The sequence below is a fragment of the Sminthopsis crassicaudata genome, chromosome X, assembly GCF_048593235.1.
Source record: "Sminthopsis crassicaudata isolate SCR6 chromosome X, ASM4859323v1, whole genome shotgun sequence".
Classification (NCBI taxonomy): domain Eukaryota; kingdom Metazoa; phylum Chordata; class Mammalia; order Dasyuromorphia; family Dasyuridae; genus Sminthopsis; species Sminthopsis crassicaudata.
In genome coordinates, this window is record NC_133623.1 from 37,715,871 (window position 1) to 37,733,956 (window position 18,086).

Here is an 18,086-nt window from a genome sequence, read left to right on the forward strand (position 1 = left end):
CCACCCTCTAAAGGTAATCCACTCAGAAATCCAAGTTATGTCAAGATCTTGAGGTTAAATTTTCCCTATAAAACAATTTAAGGGGCAACCAGATAGCACAGTGGAGAGAGCACCAGCCCAGAAGTCAGGAGGACCTGAATTCAAATCTGGTCTCCAACACTTAATACTTCCTAGCTGTGTGACCCTGGGCAAGTCACTTAACCCCAATTGCCTCAGCAAAAAAAAAAAAAAGGCCCATGGCTTTGCTGCTACCTTCCTTTGGGTCAGTCAGTCATAACATTCTGTCTGTCTCCTTAATATATCTTAAGGTCTTTCTCCTCCCCCCATGCCACATGGTATCTCCTCTAACTCCACTTTGTTTCCCAATCCCATTTCTCCTCCTTAGAGCTAACATTCTTTTAGGATGCTAAGTCCCCTTCAGGATTTAGCCTGCCAGCTAAGGGCACATTCCAACCTCATGGGATATTCCCTTTCTTCTGGGTAATTGTGAGTTCCACTGAGGAACTTCTCTTTCATATGCTCTCCCAACTCTATTTCTGGACATGCCATCTCTTTCACCACTCAAATTGTGTTGGTTTCTTTTATCTGTGTAGATAACTCTCCCCACCCCCAGTAAGATGCAGGCTCTTTGGAGGGATGGATTGTTTTTGGATTTATATTTGTATTTTCAGAATATAGGCCAGTGCTTTGTTGAAAGCATGCACCTAATAAAAGCTTGTTAGATTGTTGGCTTGAAGAAGTAGAGCTGAAGTAAGAGAATCACACCTAAAGGACAAGTGTATTCAAAGCAAAGGATTGTTGTTTGTCCTTCATTCTAGAAGAGAATCAGGACATCAGGGGGTGATGCTGTGACATGCAAATGAATAGGATTGAAGTGAGGGAGGCTGGGCAAGGTTGCCTGCCTCACTTTTGTCTCCAGTGCCATCTGGGACCAGTAACAAGATATAGATCAGGATGACTGGAGATGGCCCTGGATATACTGTGAGATCTTGGACTTTTTAAGATCTTTCCCAAGGTCTCAATTTGACTGAAGTAATGTCCAAGGGTTTCTGGAAAAAACAGAAACATTTGCTATTTATATGCACTTTGACTAATCGGGACCCAAAGAAGGACATCTTGGGCTTAATGTGGGACCCATTGTTGACCAATCTAGGGGAGCCAGAATGATATGGGTTTAAGGCCTGGTCCTTAAAAAAATTGATGTAGTCTATAAGCTCCAAGATATATAGGAAGGTGTCCATGACCAAAATCAAAGCAAAGGAGTTGGACTCAGGAAAGAGGATCTGAGGAGGAATTAGAAAACCACAGAGAAAATATCAAACTTGATTCAGGAAAACAGAAGCTATTTCCTAAAGAACAAGTGTAAAGGATTGGGAGAGAGAGATGGGGCTTGTGATTTCAATGCTATAAAGTCTGAGATAGCTATGAGACAAAGAAAGAGAGTTGATGGGAATCATGATACATTGAAATGACCATTGAATCCACGGGAACTAATGAAATCAATTGAAGACGGGTAAGAGAAGAAAGTTAAAAGGAACAGAATAAGGAGAAGATAACTGGTAAAACAAATTAAGTAAAATATGATGATAGAACACATGAAGAAATTAGTATAAGAAGGGAAAGGAAATTGGGCATGGTTGCCAGGGTGCTAATGATGTGCTGACAAAGTGAGAATAACAAATCTAGAGCTGAAGGCCTGCAGAAATGTATCACTGCATTTTCCCAGGAGGACTAGGAGCAAAAACTACAAGAAGCTAATTTCTAGCAAATGTGTTTGTATACAGACTCCATCCATCCATCTATTTATCCATCCATCCATCTGTCTATCCAACCACCTATGTATCTTTCTTTCTACCTATCGATCTCTATCCATCTATCTATCCCTAATTCTATCTACTTTGGTCCAGCCTATAATTTCATCTGTGACTTTTTATTTCTATGAAAAAATCTCTACTGACACAGATTGGTACCTGGTCTGACTTTCAATCTAAGGGTGCTACCTGAGGCACTAACAAGGGTTAAGTGATTTGCTCAGTAGAAATCAAAGTCAGGCTCTGAATATAGATCTTCCTAGTAACCCACTAGTTCCTGCTGTCTTGTAGAGGAGCTAAGGAAACATATCTGAGTCCCAGCCATGGAACTTCCATTTAACCTTTGGTAATTCAGTTAATCTTCCTGAGCCTCATTCTCCCCATGGAAAAAATGATAGAGTTTAATTAGATGACTTCAAAGGTCTGGTTCTGGCCCCTTCCAAGTTGAAGAATCAGTAGAACTGTGGTTCCTCCTCTTAACTCAGAAGCTATTTTTAATGAGATTTTTTTTTCTAGCAACTTAAGGAGGGAAGGAAAACTAAAATATAAGCAGCTCTAAATTTTAAATCTTGAATTACAGAATATGAAAAAGCTATCCTTAGTGATCCAAAACCCCAACATTAAAGTGAATATGGTTTCCTGAACTAATTAATCCATTTCTAATATTTCAGCTTACCCTAAGAATGAGGTCATCTACCATTTTGCCTTGGAGAAGCCCTAGCTTGTGGTTCTTCCAGCCCACTTCTCAACTCAGTCCTTTCCGTATCAAAGATGGTACCCCTCTTCATCTCTGCTATCAAGCATTAAAGTATTTTGAGGTCCCTTTAACTGCCTACATTTGTGAGACTGATGCCAACTAGGTTCAATTGCACATTTCAAACTTGATCCATTTCAGGATTAGCCACAGCTCACATATTCATCTTCTCTCCATCAATAAAGTATTTACCCAAATGGACTCAGCCATTTTCCATGTGCCACCAGAAGGAGAATGGTCATGTCACCTCTCCCAATATCCACTGGCAAAGTACATCACTTAATTCTGAACATTCTAGCTAAACCAGCAACTGTTTAAATGTTAGGAGGCAATGTCTTTTGCTTTATGTGCTACCAGATGAGAAATAAGATGCCTTTCATTCCTAGTAGTGTTTGGTATATGTCTTGGGACTCCTCTGCTAGGGTTGTATTTGAAAACTGGGGCTGATGTGAGGTAAGTTATCCTGACACATGCACTTTGTGCTGGCGGCGGTGAGGGGGAAGAAAGCTCTGAGATGGGCTGTGACAATCTGCTAAAGCAGAGACTTAAATATTTCTCTTAGAACCAGATGGAATAGTTATTTACACAAAAACATCTATGAAGTCAGAGCTATCTCTCAAATACATTTTAATTCTAACCTAGTCCAACTAGGCCTTCCCAGTTGAAGCCTCAAATCCCCAAGGCAGTTAAGGTCAATAGTGCATAGGATATTGAGTCTGGAGTCAAAGAGACCTCAGTTCAAATCCAGTCTTAGATATTTCCAAGCCATGAGACCCTGAGCAATTCACTTAATCCTGCCTGCCTCTGTTTTCTCAACTGTAACATAAGGCTTATAACAGCACTTACCACCTAATTACTGTTAGGATCAAATTGATAATATTGCTTTAAAAAACATTTAGCACATTTTCTGGCCCATAGTAGGCCCCCAATAAATGCATATTCTGAGACTTCTCCTTCCCTTTCCAAGTCATCTTCATCTGTTCAGATGCATCATCATCATCATCATCATCATCATCATCATCATCATCATTGTCAATACCATCATTGCCATCACATTTATCAAATGATTTATGTCATAAAATGATTTTCCATATACCTGTTTTATTTTGTTTCTCATGACAACTTGGAAATCTGAGGAAACTGAAGCTGGTAGAGGAGAAGGGACTTGCCCAAAATCACAGGACTAAGCAGTGGCAGCTTTGGGACAGGTACCCAAGTCAGCCAATGCCTTCTCTATGTCCTGTGGTCTTTCTACTGCCCTATGTTGTCTCCCATTATCTATCTCTCAGATACTTCTATGAGTTTGTGTTTTGTTTAGACACTTTTCTGATGTGATGATGATAAACCAGTAGCTATTACAATTTTCTCAGGCCTGTATGTATCATGTTCACTCTGATATCACTGTCCTTCTAGTCAGCTGGGCTTGAAAGTTTGGCATGACCTTTGACTCTTCCCTCTCCCTTATTCCCTATAGTTTATAGTGTCTGCTTCTGTAATACTCTTTCCATGTACCTCCTCCTTTCCACCCATACTGCCACTACCCTAGCACAGACCCTTAGCAACTCTTACCTAGAATATCGTAGTCTCTAAATTGCTCTTCCTGCTTCCAATCTCCTTGTTCCAGGCTCTCCTTCACACAGTTGCCAAAATAATCTTAAAACACAGAGTTGATTCGGTTCTTTCTTTCTTAAAGTCTTCAGTTGCACATCATTGTCTACAAAATAAAATAAAAACTTTAACCTTGCTTTCCACAGTCAAGTGCTAATCTTATTTTTCACATTTTATTTTATAGTACTACCCTTCATATCCATCCATGCTCAAGCCAAATTCAAGTCTTCTGGTCCCCAATCTCATACCAGACCTTTTTGCCTCCATGTATTGCAAAAGCTAAGGAAAGGACAACTTCCACATATCCAACAGGTAGAACAATTTTATTCCTTTAAGTCTTAGCTCCATTTCTAACTCTTCCTGGAGTTACCCTGACTATTCCCACTTGGGAATAATTACTCCTTCTTTGAATCATTCATGCTACCCTTAATAATCTTAAAACGTTTTTGACCCTCTGATGCACTTAATCATATTCTTTTGTAAAAATAAATTTCACTGATTGAGTTTGCTATAATAGCACTTACATTTTCTACTGTATCCCTCTTCCGCCCCCTACCAGAGAGATATCCTTTATAGTAAAGAATAAGAAAAAGAAAAAAAGTTCCATAAACATAAAAGAATAATTTATATATATATATATATTATATATATATATATATACATATAGTTTTTAAATTTAACATTATATGTAGTATTCCACACCCATAATCCTTCACCTTCACAAAAAAGCAAAAAGTGTTTCTTTATCTATTCATTACGGTCAAATTTAATCATTATCATTTCACAGCATGCAACTGTGATTCTTTTGTGACTGTTCTTTCCATTTACATGTTTTAATCATTGTGTTTATTGTTTATCTGATTCTGCTTACTTTGCTCTGCATCAGTTCATGTTAGGTATTTCCATACTTTTCTTTGTTCAACATCTTTACTATTACAGCATGATAATTACTTGTGTCATTATCATTCCCTAATTTATGGGCACCCACTTTGTTTCTAGTTCTTTACTACCACAAAAAAAGAAATGCCCTATGTATTTAAATACATGTGGAGTCTCTCATTTTGTCATTGACCTCCTTGGAGTATATGACTAAAAATAGGATCTCTGGATCAAACATGGTAGTTATTTCTAGTCATTTTCTTTGCATAATTCCAATTTAATTTTTTCAGAATGGTTGTACCTATTCATAGGTCCATCAGCAATGCAGAGTCTCTTCAAAATTGGCTGTTCCTTTTTTGTCATTGTTGCCAATTAATTGAATGCAAGGTACAATCTCAAACTTGTTCTGATTTATATTTGTCTTATTTATTTGTCTAATTAGAAATTAGAATTAGAAAATTAGAACTAGAATTATTATAGAAAGTATAACTTATACTTTAGTTGTTGCTATGTGAGAATAACTATTTTCCCATTCTGAACTGTATATGCAATGAGAACAAAGACTATCATTTTTTAAAAAATCTCTCTATCCCCATCATCCAGCACAGCATCTTCCACAGAGTACAAGGTAAATGTTTGTAGAAAATGTTAAATAATGAATGAATGAAACCCATAATCATTTTATGGGTGCATTTTGAAATTAAATTTATCTGCTAGAAAGGGAAGCCAGATAAAATATTTTCACATAGACTTCACCATTCCTATGCTTTAAAATAAGGATAAGAGAAATACATTTGAGCTTGATTGGCTTCTGTTATGAATCACTAGGGATCTGAGATGATGTCAAAGTACACAGCATGAGAGTAATCTGCTTTTAGGTTTTCTTGTCAAAAGGTTCCACTCTACAGGTTTTAGTAGCAGAAAAGAAGAAAGTGGGGAATGGGGAAAAAGCTGAGAACTGATCATAACACTGCTTCTAATGCCAGAATAAACCTCCACAGTGGTGGGGACCGTACAGAGAGGAAAGGGGCCAATTAAAAATGAAGAAGAATCCCCATTGAGCTGTTTGTTGAGATATAATGAAAGAACTTTGTTTTCAAGACTTCTTGGAGGAGGAACAGGAACTACTAAGGGCAATTATCAGAGGAAGAGTAATTGGGGAGTGGGAAGAAAGCTTGAAAGAAAATGATTTGAAATTTAGATTTGCTATGGAAGGAAACTGGGAGCTGAACTTTAGAGCAACATGACTGAATGTTATTTAGGGAAGTTAATCCTCACTGCTGTCTATAAAATAGCCAAGAGGATGGAGCTACTAGAAGCAAAGAGAACAGTTTGTTGTCCCTTACAATGATCTTAGCCAGCGGTAGCTAGATCTGTAATAGGGTTCATGGCTGTGGGGTGGGAATGAAAGGGATATGATAAAAGGATCACTTGCATCTGGTAGGATCATAGCTTTGGAAATGGAAGGGACATATAGGCCACCTAGTCCAACTCTCTCTGGAGAGGAAGAAATTGAGTACCAAAGAAGCAAAGTGACTTATCCTATGTTGTATAGTTAGCAACTGAACAGGTCCTTAGACCTCAAATTCAGAGTTTTTCCCATTATACCATGTATGAGAGAAAAGAGAGCAAAATCCAAGCTGTCCCCCAGGTTGAACAAATGGAGAGGGACCAATAAAATAGTGATCTTACCATTGATGATAAGCATACTTAAAGGGGGTGACAAGTTCAGTGGAAAATGATACACTAAATTAAAGACATTTAATTTCAAGTGATTTTTTGCTATCATTTTATCTTATTTTATCTTAACAATTTTAGAAATATCTGAAATAAATGGTCCTCTATTTTATTTCTTATAATTTCTAAGAAAAGAGATTTTATCATTTTTTTTTCCTCAGCTTTTTCAGGTCTTTTTTTTTTTTTCTTTCCCCTGAGGCTGGGGTTAAGTGACTTGTCCAGGGTCACACAGCTAGGAAGTGTTAAGTGTCTGAGATCTGATTTGAACTCGGGTCCTCCTGAATTCAAGGCTGGTGCTCTATCCACTGCGCCACCTAGCAGCCCCCTTTTTCAGGTCTTTTCAATCTTAAATTTGTTGTTTTGGGTTTGTTTGCTTTTGTAGTCTAACCCACTTATTTTATTTTGTTTTTATTTTTTAATTCTGAACTTTACACATACCAAATGAAACAATCATTTTCATATACACAGTAGAACAGAAAAAATAAAGAATGTACATGAAACCATAAGTTTCTTTTATGTACAGGTTTTTATATTATTTAAAAATATAATAAATTCAGCATGTAACTTTCTTTTAAATAAGGCTTTTGTTTTTAAAAATATATATATATATATATCGATAATTTTCAACATTCACCCTTACAAAATATTGTATTCTAAAATTTCCCTCCCTTCCCCTCACCCCTCCCCTAGACAGTAAGTAATCCAATATATATTAAACCTATGCAATTTTTCTATACATATTTATACAAATATCATGCTGCACAAGAAAAATCAGATCAAAAAGGAAAAAATGAGAAAGAAAACAAAATGCAATCAAACAAACAACAAAAAGAATGAAAATATTATTTTGTGATCCACACTCAGTACCCACAGTCCTCTTTCTGTCGTCAATGGCTCTCTTCATCACAAGACCATTGGAATGGCTTGAATCATTTCATTATTGAAGAGAGCTACATCCATCAGAATTGATCATCATATAATTTTGTTATTGCCATGTATGATAATCTCCTGGTTCTGCTCATTTCACTTAGCATCAGTTCATGTAAGTCTCTCCAGGTCTCTCTGAAATCATCCCAGCATGTAACTTTCAAAGCTTTTCTGCTTGTCTAATGATTTTTCCTTTCTTTCATTCTTTCTTCCTTCTTTACTTTTTTTGGAAACTCTATCCCTACTCTACTTCCTCCATTTACAGAGACAGAACAAAAACAAAACCCTTGTTTAAAAATAAAATAAAATTACACACATAGTCAAACCAAATTCCCATTATAGGGACCAAAAATGTATGTGTAATTCTTCATCTTGAGCCTAACACCTCCCTCTAAGGGTGTGAATAATATGCTTTATCATTAATGCTCTGGATTTGAAATTATCTTACATTCATTGAAAGAAATTCCTCACTTTAAAGCTCTAAACTCATCTCTCTGAACTTTGAGGTCCTTTGGAATTGAGCCTCACCATATCTCCCAACCTTAAATCCCATTACAATTCATACTTTAGGTCAAATAATTTTCTTCTCTTGGTCTGGAAATCTCTCTTTCCTTCTCTTATATTATATTATATCATTGTATTATATTATATTATATTATATTATATTATATTATATTATATTATATTATATTATATTATATTATATTATATTATATTATATTTATTATATTATATTATATTATATTATATTATATTATATTATATTATATTATATTATATTATATTATATTATATTATATTATATTATTTAAACCTAGCCTGCCTTCAGGGCCCAGTTCAAATTCCACCTAATCTGTCTCTCTAAAAGCTTTCTTTCTGGAACTCTCAAAAGCACCACTAAGTTATCTACTCTTTCATATTAGATTCATAGATCTAGAGCTGATGGGGTCCTCGAGACTATTCAATACCACTTATTTTATAATTGAGGAAACTAAGGCCCAAATATGTTTAGTGACCTGCCCAAGATCACAGGTACTAGACAATCAAGGTAGACTTTGGACCTAGTTCCTACATTCAGAATCAGTGTGCTCCATATCCTCTATGTGTGTATCTGTTCACATCTCCTGAAGAACATGGAAGAAGAGAATGAATGTATGAGGAAGCTGGAATAGCCAGGTTTCACCACATACACACAAGGAGTAGGACCATGACTACAAAGTAGGAAAAGCAGTTGAGTTGGATTTCAATGTGGAAACTGAGGAACTGAGCAGACTTTTTAAGCTTAGGACTACCACTCTACCACTGCTAAAGAGTTTTCACCCATTGAAAGCATAATCTGGAGCCATTCATGTATTTCACACTCATACTTCTAGAGGCAGAATTACTAAGAACTAGGCCTTTTAAATAAATATACCTGATCAAACTACCATAGCAACTCTTAGGGCTACATGAGTATTTGGTAAATACAATTGAATTGAAGTACGCTTTATCAAGAGACACAGTATGCCATACTTGGAATCAGACTTGGATCATGAAATACCTGGTTTCAAAAGTCACTTCTGACACTGACTAGCTGTATAACTGTGAACAAATAATTTAACTTTTTGAACCTCAGTTCCCTAATATGTAAAATAGGAGTGATGATGATGATCATGATAATAGCAATATTACCTACCTCACAGAAGTGTTGTAAGATTCACATAAGGCATGCATACATCACTATGATGTATATTCCAATAGCATATAAGCTTTTGAGGGCTGAGATGATCACATTTTTGTGTTTTATCACCAAATCACAGAACAGTGCCTTAAACAAAGGGTTCCCACAACAAATGCTTGTTCATTCATTCAACCACTATTTACTAAGCATCCACTAGGTGCCCACAACTGTGCTAGATGCTGGAGGTACAAAGACAAAAATGAAATGGCCTGTACCCTCAAGGAGCTGCTACTCTATTGGTTTGGGGAAAAGTACCAAAAACATGAAATACAAAATATATGCAAAACAATTTCTGGCGGGAGATGGCATTAGTAGCTAGATCAGGATAGATTATTTAGAAAATGGCACTTGAGTTGAATTTCAGATGGAGCCAAAGATTCTAATGAAAATAAATAGATATGCAGGATAGCTTATGTAAAAGTACAGGGATAGGAAATAGAACATCATGGGTGGGAATCAGTAAGAAAACGGGCTCAGAGAGTAACGGGCCTAGAAAGAAAAATGAGAACCAGTGTATGAAAAACGTTTAAAGTCCTTGTAAAATTATCCTTTCATAGATGTAGGAGCTCTTATTTGGCCCTAGCACTCTCCATTCAAGAGCCTCCTTCCTCCAGGACAACAAATAAGCCTAATTCCATTCAGTCTTCTCTCACAGGCCTTACCAGTGGCTAATAGAGTTATAATCATCCTTAGTAGGAAATATGCTCCAGGCTGTATATATGGACTCATTCACATTCTTTAGTGGAGACTGGAAGAGTTTTTGCAGTTACCATCAATGATAATTGCTCTATTCACTAGATATTACTTAGCCATCCCCCAAAAGGAATGCAATTGGGATCTCACTGATAAAATTAGATTTTATTTCAATAATGGAATGGATCTGTACTCTTTCTATAGCCTTTAATTAATTCAGTGTAACAGTGTGATGAATTGATTCACTTTCCTGGTAATTGCTGCACATTTATGAGAAATAAGATGACTAAAAACAATATCCTCTTCCTGTAGGTATGCTGACATGTGAAGGTTTAAAAGTCATCACATGACTCCAGTGCAAGAAAAATACAGGCAATTAAAGTTTCTTGCAAGAAAGGTCAATGTGTCCAGTCTTTACACTTTTCTGCCCCTTCTTTGATGGCACAGGGGCAATGTATTTTCTATAAGTCAGAGTTTTTCTTAAATGTTAGTCTTTGAGATGGCTCATATTTTTAACTCTTCCATGTATTTTAAGGTGGTTCTGCATCATTCTTTGTCAGTGAGATTAAATGCAAGAGGACGATGACATTGTCAAATATCCATCCTTACCTTCCACACATGCACACATATTTAATACATATGCACTTAGAAGTAATATTTTTATCTTTGTAGACAATCTGTGAGAGATGGATGTCTAATTTCATTCTTAAAACATCATTACTGAAATCACTGACATCTTGAGAAAGGAACTATCTTTAACCCAGGCTCCTCATCACTACCGTCATCACCCGTGACATTTATATAGCACTTTTAAAGGTTGTTAAAATGACATTTCATTCATATCTTTTGTTTTTACATCACAGTCATTTCTAGATAAACTCCACTGCTTGCTCCTCACTTACCTGTGAGCCTTACCTTGTTATGAATACAGCATATTCAACATTCTACCTCTTTATTGGTTAGCCTCTCCAAAGAAAGAGGGAGGATACATATTTCATTTTTTACCCATGGCCTAGAACTGACACTATGATTATATCATTCAGCTCCCTTTTTGTCATTTTATCATTATTGTGGTCACTGAATATTATCTTCTTGTGTTTGCTTCACTCTGCATCAGATCATACAACTCTTAGCAGATTTTTCGGATTTCAATTTTTTTTTTTTCATTTCTATGGTACAATTGTATTTCATCATATTCATGCACAACAATTTGTTCAACCATTACACAATCAATAGTGCTGCCATGGGTACTTAAGTGAATATGAAACCTGATTTTCTATCTTTGACCTACTTGGGGTTATATGTCAAATTATATCATGTGGTCCTCATAGGAACCATGTAGAGTAGAAACTATTAGTATCCACACTTTACAGATGAAAAAATTGAAGTTCAGAATAAATATCCTCCAGTATTCTACACACCACAGATACCTAATTAATATTTGCTAAATTGAATCATCGGCTGTCCTAACTATTGTATCACAAAGAAAATACTAAAAGTGTCCTACACATATGCTCACAGACACATATCTTTGATGCTTTGACTATTTTTCATCACTTGGAATATAGAAAAATAACCTTATCATGTTTCAATCTTTAAGTGAAACCTGAATTTCTCAAAGGGGCCAAGAAATCAAATTTCTTCTTAAAATTCTTCTAAGATTCAGGGGAGTTCCCCTTAAATTTCCCTTTTTAAAATAACTTTTCTTTCTTTTTTTTTCTTGTCCAACTGCTGGACAGAGGTCTTATTTTCCCAATTAACAAATTAAACCAACCATTTAAACTGCTCTTTTCTTTGATTTCCAATTGATTTCTTTCTTAATGATATTTGTTGCTAGTGAACTAAATGTCAAGGAAAACATCCCTGGCAATCATGTATTTGAGCTAGTTTTTAACATTGTCAACTATTTAATTGAAGGAGAGATTTGGTGGCTAGCTTTAATTTTGTATAGCAGGCCTAAGAAAACTAATGAGTTTTTACAAAAAGTAGCATTTGATTTACTCACTGAAGGGTTATACAAATCATTCTAAAATTGCTTTCAAAATAACATTCTATGGAGTAAAAGACCATCAATCAAACAATCTGTATTTTACTAAGGCCCAACTATGTGCAGGGCACTGCACTAAGGTGATGAGGATGCAGACAAAGATGCCCTCAAGGAACTGACTTGGCTATTGTCTCTCTCTGAGACAACATATACATAAGGCAGAGAGGAAGGAGATCTGTGATTTCACTCTGAGTTTGTGAAACTTACTCAATAGGTACTATCTCTGAAACTTATAAATGAAGAAAGCTTATAGAGAGCTTTGAGAAGGTAAGTGATTTGCCTCTGGATGTCAAAGGCAGAACTCGAACCCAGCACCTTCCTACTTTGAAACTGGTTCTGTATAATCCACACCAGTGATAAACTCAAAGAGGAGCATGGGTCATTAAAACGTGCATAAGTATCCTTGTAGGTTACATATTGATTTAGTTTTAAAATGTGATATTATATATATATATATATACATATATATATATATGTATATATATATGTATATATATATACATATATATACATATATATATACATATACATATATATATATATATATATATATATATATATATATATATATATATATAAACCACTTGACTTCTATGACTTAATTCCTACTTCTGTTTTCTCTAAATCTTATCTGCCGTTTGCTCATAGAGAGTGGACTGTACTTGTGTCATAGGGTAAGATGTGAGAGACAAGAAAAAAGTCATATGCACATATGTGGCTGCAAAAATGATAGAATCCTAAAAATCAGAAAGGAAAACACTACTGATTCTTTTTCTCCATCCTTGGGTAATTGTGGCAAGTTTTTTCCTTGAATATAAATTATTGGTGCCTTCTGTCTGTATCATGACATGTTGTGGTTTACTGGATAGATTTATTCTTAAGGATCAGGTCTTAAAACAAGACTGATCTGATTCTCATTTGCTACCAGTAGGTCCCAGGCCAAGCTCCATTTGGTCATTTTTTTGGGTCCTAAATGATTCATATTGAATGTCAATAGCAATCATTTCTTCTTTGGCCAGAAACCTTGAGGGTCTTCCCTTCCCACATTCATTCACTCATTTATTTATTTATTTAGATTTTTTGGACTAGGTGAAAGAGGAGATTCTTTGCCTCAATCACTATCTAGCCTTAAAGATCTTAGCTTAAAAAGGTCAAGGTCTCTCTGCATCCAGAGCCATCTCCAGTTATCCTGATCTACATCTGGCCACTGGACTCTGCCCTGCCCTCCCTCATTCCAATCCACCTCCCTGATGACATGATCCTCTTCAGAAATGAGGGACAAGCAATGACAATACAGGTTCCAAGTAGAGGGGAATTCCACTTTTCTCTTAGAAGATCACATCACAGTCTAAGAAATTTCATCCACAGAAAACTGGGGGGAGGATACTTTCTATTCTAGGTACGATTTCCTCTTCTCAATTTAATTCTATTATTTTTAATTATACCTTTCAAATCAGCCTCTGTAATTTCCTTTTCTTATTAGGACTTCCAAAAACCTAGAGAAAGTTTACATTGCCCCTTCTTAGTAATTATTTAGTCAAACTAAAGTGCTTTCCCCTCTTTCATCTCTTCTCTTCAAAGAAGAATTATTCAATTCATGCCTTTGGTTTAGTGTGGTTTGGAGGGAGGTAGTACTGGGAGGATGTGTGGCTATCACCTGAATTTTTTTTACATTGACTTAATTTTGTCAAACTGCCTCTAACACTTATTAGAGGTGATCTGGGGAAAGTCACTGCCCCCCTCAATTTTCAGTTACCTCATATGTAAAATAAGAATTAGATGATCCCTAAGATATCTTCCTGTTCCACAAATATATCCAATGGTTTTATTCCAGTTCAACAAACATTTATTAAGTTTCTGCTATATGCAGAACACTATAGATAGTCATGGAGGAAATATAAAATTTAGACAGGATTTCTGCCCTTATGGCTTTTGCCATCTACCACAGGATGGTATATACACAAATAACTATAGTACAACACCATTTATGGTAAATATTTTAGAGAGATGCAAAGCAATGTCTATGTGGGACATAAGAGGGAGAAAAGTGATTATGAACTTGGAACATTCAAATAATTCTCCTGGACTAGGGGGATGCTGTAAAGGGGCACTGAATGTGTGACACTTACATGAGATAGAAAAGAGGGAGGAAAACCACAAAGGAATGGGAAAAAAGAGAATTCCCTTTTTTCTGGTCACAAAAGTCACAATAATAAATAGAATCAGAATATTCCAGGAGATCCATTCAGATGGTTGATTGAGGAACCATAGCTAAACCCAACTTTCCTTCATCAATCTGAAGTAACAAAATACACACACACACACACACACACACACACACACACACACACACATCAAGTAAAGTTTTTATTTTTAACATTCTTTTAAGAAGATGTTTGAGTTACATATATTTCCTTCCTTCTAGTCCCTCCCTCATCCATTGAGAAGACAAGTTTTGACAACAAAGAAAATGAAACATTATAATTCAATTTATACTCAGAGTTCATCATTCTTCTTGATGGAGGTTCATAATATTTGTTATCATGAGTCCTTTGCAAATGTCTTAGGTCATTGTACTGATCACAATAACTGTCTTTCATTGTTAATCATCCTAATTATATTGATGTTAATGTATGCAAAGATCTCCCAGTTCTGTTCATTTCACTTTGGATCAGTGAATTTTTCTGAAACCAACCCTTTCATCCGGCAACTGGATCCAGATGGCTCTGGAAGGAATAGTGAGGCAGGTGACCTTGTACAGCATTCTCCCACTTAAAACTCAATTCACTTGCATGTCATGGCATCATCTCCTTTTTGTCATGGTTCTCTTCCAGAACAAAGGACAAACAACAACATAGTAATTTTCCATTGCAATCATATACCACAACTTGTTCAATCTTTCCCCAACTGATGGACAGCTGCTCATTTTCCAATTCTTTGCTATTACAGATAGAACTGCTATAATCACTTTTGTACAGTAGGCCTTTTTCCTTTGTCTCTGATTCCTTTGCGATATAGACTTATTAACGCTATTTCTGGGTCAAAAAGGTATGTGCATTTTATAGCCTTTTAGGAATAGATCCAAATTGTTCTTTAGACTAGAATACACCTCAATTAATATTACATTGGTGCCCCTGCTTTTCCACATAAATTTCCACCAGCATTTGTCATTTTCCCTTTTTTGTCATATAAGCCAATTTAATAAATGTGAGGTAGTACCTTGGAGTTGTCTGAATTCACATTTTCCCAATAAACAGTGATTAGAGCATTTTTTCATATGATTCTAGATAACTTTAATGTCTTCTTATGAAAATTGCCTGTTCATATTTTTGGACCATTTATCACTTGAGGAATGGATCTTATTTTTATGAATTTGACTCATTTCTATATATATTTGAAAAATGAGGCCTTTATCAGAGAAATTTACAGTAAAAAAAATTCTTTCCCAATTTCTTGCTTTCCTTCTGATTTTGACTGCATTGGTTTTGGTTTGTTTGTTTTGGTGCTCAAAATCTTTTTAATTTCATGAAAACAAAATTAGCTGTTATACTCTTCCTATGATACTTTCCATCTCTTGATGGATCACAAACTCTTCCCTAATCCCTGGTTATAACATAAAATTTTCAATGCTCCTCTAATTTGCATATGTCACCCTTTATGTCTAAATAATGTACCATTTTGACCTTATTTTGGCATATAGTATGAGATATTGGTCATTTCTTTCTGCCAAGCTGTTTTCCAATTTTCTCAGCACTTTTATGTCTAATAGTAAGTTCTTGCCCCCAAAAGTTTAGATCTTTGGGTTTGTCAAATATTCCATTACTATAATTATTTACAACTGTTAACATGTACCTAATCTATTCCAGTAATCTATCACTCTATTTCTTAGTACCAGAATGTTTTGATAATTACCACTCTGTAATATAGCTTTCAATCTGATACTGATAGGCTGTCTCCCTCCACATCATTTCCCGCCCCCGCAATGGATTCACTTGATATTCTTGACCTTTTATTTTCCTAGATAAATTTTGTCACTATTTTTTTCATAGTTACAAAATAATTCTTTGGTAGTTTGATTGGAGTGACATTGAATAAGTAAATTAATTTAGATAGAATTGCCAATTTCATTACATTGGTTTGGCCTATCCATGAACAATTAATATTTCTCCAGTTGCTCACAAGGCTTTGTATAAAAAGTATTTTATAATTGTGTACACAGAGTTTCTGAGTTTGTCTCAGCAAGTAGACTCCCAAGTATTTAATATTGTTCAAAGTTACTTTACATGGGATTTCTCTTTCTGTCACTTGCTGATGAGTTTTGATTATAAAATATAAAAATGCTGATGATTTATGTAGCTTTGTTTTATATCCTACAACTGTGCATAATTTATTGTTTCAACCAGACTTTTAGTTGATTTTCTAGGTTTCTTTAAATATACCATTATTTCATCTACAAAGAATGATAGCTTTGTTTCCTTGTTTCCTATTCTTATTTCTTCAATTTATTGTTCTTATCTTATTGTGATAGCTAGCATAGCTATTCTAATATTGAATAACAGTGATGATAGCCTTTCTTCACTCTTGATCTTACTGGGAAGGTTTCTAGTTTATCCTTATTAGAGATAATACGCTTGGTTTTAGAAGAATTTTATTCATAATTTTAAGAAAAGCTCCACATATTCCTGTGCTTTCTAGGGTTTTTTAAATAATTGTCATATTTTGTCAAAACTTTTTTATGCATCTGTTGAGAAAATCAAATGATTTTATTGTTTTTGTATTGAAGTGGTTAATCACGTTTTTAAGTTTTCCTAATATTGAGTCAGTCTTGTATTTCAGGTATAAATTCCACCTGGTCATAGTATATGGTTTTTGTTATATATTGTTGTAATCTCCTTTCTAACATTTTATTTAAAATTTTTGCACCTATATTCATTAGGGAGATTAGTCTATGATTTTCTTTCTCTGTTATTACTATCCCTGGTTTAGGCAAGAAAACTATATTTGTGTCATAGAAAGAATTTGATTACCCAGAGGGGAAGGGAGAGAGAGATGGTGGGCAAGAGCAGAATGTAACATATTATAAACAAGGATTTGATAAGGAGCAGTATAAAAGATGCCATCAAAGAAATGTATTATAAAAAATGAACTGTTCAAGTGGTAAGATGAAGGGATAGCAAATAATCCACATGCTCCAGTGATGGCCTTGTGGTATCAGGAGAACTTGAAGGGGTAAAAAGGAGAGCAGAGAAAGCACCTACTATAAAGTTATCACCACATTAGGATATGTAGGGATATTGTTTATTTGGGAATGTCAGACCAAGTTGGAAGCCATTCTTCTCACCTCCTTCAAGTTACTACCATCCTTATGTGCTCTCTAACTTTTTAGAGGAGCACTATTAAAGATCCCTACATAAAGCCCTATGCTTTCCTTCTGCCTTTCTCTGCCCCTTTTTGAAGTTTTTTGTCACCTTCATTCATTCTTTTATCTTTCTGTTTTCTTTATTTATTATCTGTCTCTCTCTTCCCATTTCTCTGACATTCTCAGTGACATGACCCTTTCTTTTTCAGATTATCTAAAAGATATCCAACACAAATACAAAAGGCAAAGATTGAGCCCCTAAACTCCAGAATATTGGAACCTAGCTACACCCAGCCAGCAATGGAAGCTAGTCAGCACTGACTCAAGGCAGCCAGTGTTGGCTGTAGAGGAAGCTTGGGCAATCTTCACTTTCCCCTAAAAGCAGACCTCAACCTTTTAAAAAATGAGCAAAAAAGCTATAAGAACTCTGACCACTGACACTTTTTATGGAGAATGAGAAGAACAGATTTCAAATCCTGAGGACACTAAAAGCAGAACATCTCCAGATGAAGTCCCAGAGGGTGATAATAATTTGTCTCCATCTCACAAAG

General features: G+C 35.4%; 1 long non-coding RNA gene across 1 annotated transcript in view; it reads right to left on the minus strand.

Moving 5' to 3' along the window:
* LOC141548438 (uncharacterized) overlaps window positions 1-18,086 on the minus strand; it is a 163,984-nt gene that overhangs the window by 25,662 nt on the left and 120,236 nt on the right. Inside the window, exon 3 of the long non-coding RNA XR_012483944.1 lies at window positions 4,135-4,279. This is a non-coding gene — a long non-coding RNA (uncharacterized LOC141548438). The remainder of the gene's footprint in view (window positions 1-4,134; window positions 4,280-18,086) is intronic.